Source organism: Orycteropus afer, unplaced genomic scaffold, assembly GCF_000298275.1.
Source record: "Orycteropus afer afer isolate SDZICR_OR568_19922 unplaced genomic scaffold, OryAfe1.0 scaffold00029, whole genome shotgun sequence".
In the NCBI taxonomy this organism is placed as follows: domain Eukaryota; kingdom Metazoa; phylum Chordata; class Mammalia; order Tubulidentata; family Orycteropodidae; genus Orycteropus; species Orycteropus afer.
The window spans coordinates 18,787,898-18,794,759 of NW_006921616.1; positions in this window are offsets into that span (position 1 = coordinate 18,787,898).

The following is a 6,862-nucleotide window of genomic DNA, read 5'->3' on the forward strand; positions in this document are numbered from 1 at the left end:
TGGGTTTGAACCGCCAGCCTTCTGGTTAGCAGTCAAGTGCTTTAGCCACTATGCTACCAGAGCTCCTTATGATTTACTTGAGATTTTTTTTTTTTATTATTTGCTTATGTGTAGATGAAAAGTCTACTCTGTTAATGGCCACATGGCAGAGAGCAGAGGGAAACTGAAACACAGGGAAGGCTGGGGCTGAGTCGCTCTGCCAGTTTCCCTCTGCCAGGTCCCAGCAGTGAGCATGCGGGCCAGTATCATCTACAGGTGAGTTCCGGCAGCTCACCTGCGTTCAGCACACATCAAGAAAAGTTCACTCATAGTACATGGTTTAGACTAAGTGGCTTAAAATATCTCTCTGTATATTTAATCAGAATGTCCATAAGTGATTATCAAGTATTAAAACCTCTTTCAGGATATGACTTGTTTTTCTCTTCAGCCAATTCTCCTTGCATTAAAGAATCAGTTATACAAATGTAACATGAGGCAAAAGGAAAAGTTAAAGCACTGCCTAAGACCTTATGTATGGCTACAGGCAGCCTGTCTGATATGATTTGTTTTTCCTTAGCAAATTTGTATTATACACTGTAAAGACCACTCCCTTATGCTGATAGCATCAGAGAGTGCTTAGGCAAAAATTAGATGTGAGATGCAGGAGGGAAGTTTCTTTATTTGGTTCCTCTTGAACATAAAAGGAACACAGCATATATCAGATCAGAGTAAGTAAAGCACATCAAAGACGCTAAAAAGCTGCTGCCCAGCTGCAGATGTCCTCCTACCTCAAAGGACATCCAAGTCGGCAGGATAAGCCTCCATCTTAGGCAGCCAGGCCTGGGCCTGTCGGCTCCCCATCATGAGAGCGATGCATTATTAAAGAAACAACAAGACAACATGCGCAACACGTTGGAGATAAGCGGTGGTCAATGAAACCCAGGCGTCGTTGGCAATGAGGGCCAACAATAAAGAGCAGTGATGTTTTCAGAGCTTGGACAGGACCAGGAAAAAAAAAAAAAAGTGCTGTCAGGAAAAGGGAGATAAAAGTGGTAAACAGTGCAGCAAGGGGTGTGCTGGAGATAAAACAGGAGGAAGAGGAATCAGCAGCGGCAGCTCTGACATTTCCGAGGCTTTACTGAAATGCACTTGGGGTTCTCAGATGTCAGAGTCTGAGGGATGATTTTTCTTGCGGAGGTCTGAGGGATCATCAGGCGAGACAGATGGAGGGACTGAGAGACATCTCCCTTCAGCAAGAATGGGCTGCGTCAGATAAATCAAAGGGGGCTTGATGTTTCTGTTACACGGAGCTGATGGGTGAGACTTCTGATGGGTAGAAATGCTGCTCCAGGAAGAGAGGCTGGTGTCCCACTACTGTGACCAGGCTGAGTGGCTCCTGCTGTCCCACTACTGAGACTGGGCTGAGCGGACCCCCACCCCATCACTACACTTCCTGCAGGTGGGTTCAAAAATCATTTTCACTGCTGTTAGAACAGTGCACATCTCTAATTTTCTGAAACCTAATTCTAATTCTAAAAATCTGATTTTAATTTTCAGAACGTATTATTTACTTTTAAGATAAATAATACTTTTTGCTTTGCAAACAACACTGAAAAATACTACAGTCTATTCACACCTAACTCAGTCCCCGGCATTAACATAAAATCTTTGTAGAGTGAATACTGAGTGGAATAGTGGCATTAGTCTACTGTAACTCTCCCAGAGAATGTTCATTCATCAGTGGACCAGTGCAATTGTGAATGTTCTCTATTCCTTTAAATTTGTCTTCCCCTTTCTCCTTTTTGATTTCTTGTTTACATATTTTCTTCGTCAGCCTTTGCCACTGGTCCAGGTGGTGGTTCAGAAACTTTTCCAAGGACTTGTGAAAATGCAGCTTGGTGGTCCTCACTCCCAGAGTGTCTAACACAGTAGACCTGGCTTTGGGTCCTAGAATTGGCATTTCTAGCAACATGCTGTTGATGCTGTTGGTTCCTGGACCACACTTTGAAAACCACTGTATAGAGTAGTAAAGGCAAGAAGTATCTTTCTAAGATAGACTCAACAAGTGTCCATCTTTTAAGGGGGTGATCCCCCCAGTTTTGTGGGATGAGCCTAAACCCATCATTCTGATCAAAATATGAAGAAAAAAAAAAAAAACTATATGTTATGAAAGAGTTGAGCATAAAAAGATCACCAAGAAGTGTCAGAGAAAGTGCTTTCAGATATCTAATGAAAGCAATAGTGCTCCACTACCTGGGTATTTCTTAGGTAACAGATGTGTTATTTGAGTGTTCTCTCCAGTACTAAATTCACCATGTGAATTTGTTCTTTTGTCTTTGTTTAATTTCTTCTGGGACAACTGGGTTATATTCCAACTGGAGATGCCCTCTTGGAAATCACAGAACTGAGAAGCTGTGGGTACAGACTGGCTTATTCCACAAAGGTTTGGCACAATTCCTATTCATCCCTTTGCAGGATACATTAGAGATGAGAATTAATGAGTATATTTACCACCATCCACAAATGTACACCTCAGCCCCAGTGCATCCAACCACACTCACCCTCTCTCAGGCGCCCTCACTGTCCCCAGCAAACAGAACCATCTACCTGAGGCAAGAAGTCCTGAGCCGCATCTGTCTCCTCCTTCTCCTTCACATCTCACATCCAATTGGCCAAAGTATTTTTTTTTTTTTTTATTCCCCCATTGCATCCAAACCATTTTCTCCTTCACCGCTGTTGTTTTAATGCAGAAATCTATCCACGTTTTCCGGTACTATGGCAGCGCCCTCTGACTAATTTCTTATCCTCAGTTTCTCTCCATTCTCATCTTCTTTTTACTCAGCTGTCAGTGTTGTGTTTCCAACAGAAGTGCCCCTATCACTCTCATGCCTACAAGCCTCCCTAGGCTTCCCACTATGGAGAGAATGAAGGATGGACTTCTCTTGCAGGTTGGAAAACCTTTCAAACCCAGCCTGGTCCCAGCTCACCTTTTCAGATACAACTTTTGTTCCAGATATATTTTACATAGACTTTATATTCTGTTATGATCTGTTTTATGGACTGCACAGCTTGCATCTTTCCTTCTACTTTAAATATCCTTCTATACCTCATTCACCTCTAAAATCCCTCTTGATCTCCCCATGTCAGCTGAAAAGCCATCACTGGTCTCTAGCTCCATTAACTGACCCTCCACTGTAACTTTTCTTAATTTGGCCAAGCAAAATCTGCCTTTCTTTCCACTCTATAAACTTAAGAGCAGGAACCAGATTTCCCTTTACCTTTGGATGCCCAGCATACCCATGACGATTAGTGGTAGTAATGAAATGCTGTGTGAATAAGAAGAATTAAATAAGAATTTTCTCTAATAATGCTCTCTTTGGAGGAAAGGTGTTCTAAGGGAATGGCAGCGTTCCATTACAAATTTAACAACACAACCATTCCTGTGATTTACATTATGCTTGCTTGTCCAAAACAGGTCAGAGGAGCACTGTGGCAATCTGTGTTTTTCAGGTGCATTTACAAAATATTCAAATAGGTCTACAGTAAACTTATTCAATGAGGCGGAAAGTGCTCAGACAGCCAAGAAAGATTAAGTTAACAAAACAAAACATAAATTGGAGAAACTCATTAATACGCTCATAGGACTCTAATGGTAAACTCAAAGACTGGTTTAGCATCCTGAACAGCAGCAGATGGTTCTTAGAAAAACTGTACAGTAGAACATAAAGTGGCCCCATCCCTTGGCATCCTCACAATCGTTGCCATGCTTGAGCCCATCACTGCAGCCACTGTGTCCATCCATCTCATCGAGGGTCTTCCCTTTTGTTGCTGACCCTCTACTTTGCCAAGCATGATGTCTTCTCGAAGGACTGGTCCCTTCTGATAACATAAGCAGTGCATGAGATGAAGTCTGGCCATTCTTGCTTCTAAGGAGCACTCCCATCATACTCCTTCCAAGACAGATCTGTTAGTTCTCCTGGCAGTCCATGGTATTTTCGATATTCTTTGTCAACCATAATTCAGATGAATCTATTCTTCTTTGGTCTTCATTATTTGTTATCCAGCTTTCTCATGTATATAAGGTGACTGAAAATACCAAGGCTTTCATGGGTCAGGCACACCTATGTCTTCAAAGTGACATCTATGCTCTTTAACATTTTAAAGAGGTCTTTTGCAGCAGATCTGCCCAGGACAAGTACATCTTTTGATTTCTTCACTGCTGCTTCTATGGGTTTTGATTGTGGATCCAAGCAAAATGAAATTTTTGACAACTTCAGTCTTTTCTCCATTTATCATGATGTTGCTTATTGGTCCAGTTGTGAAGATTTTAGTTTTCTTTCTGTTGAGATGTAATCCATAATGAAGGCTGTAGTCTCTGGTCTTTATCAGTAAATGCTTCAAGTTATCTCCACTTTCAGCAAACAGGGTTGTATGATCGCATATCATAGGTTGTTAATTAGTCTTCCTTGAATCTTAATTCTGTGTTCTTCTTCATGTAGTCCAGCTTCTTGGGTTATTTGCTCAGCATAGAGTTTGAATAAGTATGGGAAAGGATACAACCCTGACACACACAATTTCTTGTTTTAAAGCATGCAGTATCCCCTTGTTCTGTTGAAATAACTGCCTCTTGATCTATGTGCAGGTTCCTCATGAGCACACTTAAATGTTCTGCAATTCTCATTCTTCACAATGTTAACCATAATTTGTTATGACCTACACAGTCAAATGTCTTTGCATAGTTAATAAAACACAGGTAAACATCGATCTGGCATTCTCTGCTTTCAGCCAACATCCATTAGACATCAGCAATGCTATCCCTCATTCATGTCCTCTTCTGAATCTGGCTCGAATTCCTGGCATTTCCTGTTTATATACTGCTACAACCATTTTTTAATTATTCTCAGCAAAATTTTACTTGTGTGAAGATAGTAATACCTACTAATGAGTCCCTGAGTGGTGCAAATGGTTAACATACATGGCTGCCTAATGAAAGGTTAGGAGTTCAAGTCCACCCACAGGCTCCTTGAAAGAAAAATCAAAACCCAAAAGAAACAAAAAAATCAACCATTGAAAATCCTATGGAGCACAGTTCTATTCCAACACGTATGAGGTTGCCATGTGTTGGGGCAACGGTTGTACTAGTTATATACGTTGATGTGTAGATTAAACAACATAAAGCTTATCAAAACAAAACAAAATCCACTGCCATCAACTTGATGCCGACTCATGGTGACCCTATAGAACAGGGTAGAACTGCCCCATAGGGCTTCTAACACTAGATCTTTCAAGGAAGCAGACTGCCGTATCTTTCCCAAATGGAGCAGTTAGTGGGCTCAAACTATAGACCTTTTGGTTAGCAACTGAGCACTTTAACCATTGCACCACCAGTACTTCTTACTGTATATAAAGTGCTTAGCAAAGTGCCTAGTATGTAACACCTCACCAAATCAAACTCACAGCCATTGAGTCGATTCTGACTCATAGCAACCCCCACTGGGTTTCCGAAGTGGTGAATCTTCATGGAAATAAATTGCCCCATCTTCCTTCCACGGAGTAGCTGGTGGGTTTGAACTGTCATGCTCTGATTAGCAGACAAATGCCTTAGGCATTGTGCCACCAGACCTCCCAGTATTTAACAGGCATTGGATAAATGGGTCAGACACACAGTAATCAAGACACAGGTGAAAATTTGTCACTTTTTGTGTTGCATAAATATGTACACATTTCAGGAAGTTGTGCAGATGTTTAGAAAGCAGAATTAAAAAGTCAAAGCAATGGCAGGTAGGGTTAGTGATGATGGCAAGAAGAAATGAGAGAAAAGCATCCATCTTTCTGCCTATTCTTCTCTCCTGCTCTGTGAACAGTTCAGTTGAGGACTATTTCAAATACTATCTATTGCTTCTAATATGTACACATGTGTAGTTTACCAGCCACAGGGTTAATTTCCCATCATTCACTTACATGCTTTGATTCTCACAAGTGTTTCCAGGGGCTGAAGGGAATGTAGTTGGATTAATAACATACCTGCTGATTGAAGATCTAGAGCCTTCTGTTAGCTTGTTTGTATGGTGCTTTATTTCAGTGAAACAAAGACTTTTTTAAAATTATAATTAATTGTCATGGCTTCCTCTGTCTCCCACAGAATGCCTAGTGAACGTTTATTTTCTGAAATAGTTTGGTAACAATAAGGCTAATGATGACAATAATAATTTACATCAGTAAACTATTCAATTAAAAACACATTTGATTAAATCATCCTTTAAACTCTAGAAGCAGGTGTACATGGATTGTTGTTGGGCTTCCATCCTCCATATTAAAACTATTTTTTTCTGAGGCAAAAGCCTCCCTTCAACTCTGCCTCTGGCCATTCTTGTATGTACGATATAAACTTTGAATTTCCCCGCAATTATGATAAACACCTTTGTTATATTTTCAGTTAATCTTATCATGGCACAGGACAGAAATTTCTCTTTCAACTTTTCCTACACTCACAGGGCTGACACTTTGTCTCAAACCTTTATATAAAAGAGTGGGGAAAAAAATAAAGGTTTGTGACAATGGTGAATTAAACACATTTCTGCTCACCAACCTGCCATTAAGCAGTGCAGCAGTGGATATGCTCCGTGAAAGAAATCAGAGGTCTGATAAATATGCAGAGAGGCAATTCTGGTGGAAGTGGAGTACGAGAAAGGAAGGGGAAGTAGAGGGAGAGGAAAAAAGATACATGCAAGTAGATTAAAAAGGAGAGTGATAAGAACGTTAGCATTCAAAATAGGAGGTCAAGGGGAGAGGAGATGTAAGCCAAGAAACCAAGACAATTGGGTCCTAGAAACATGACTCAGATAAACAAGAGCTGGTTTGGTGGGGCATGTGCCTTTTGGTT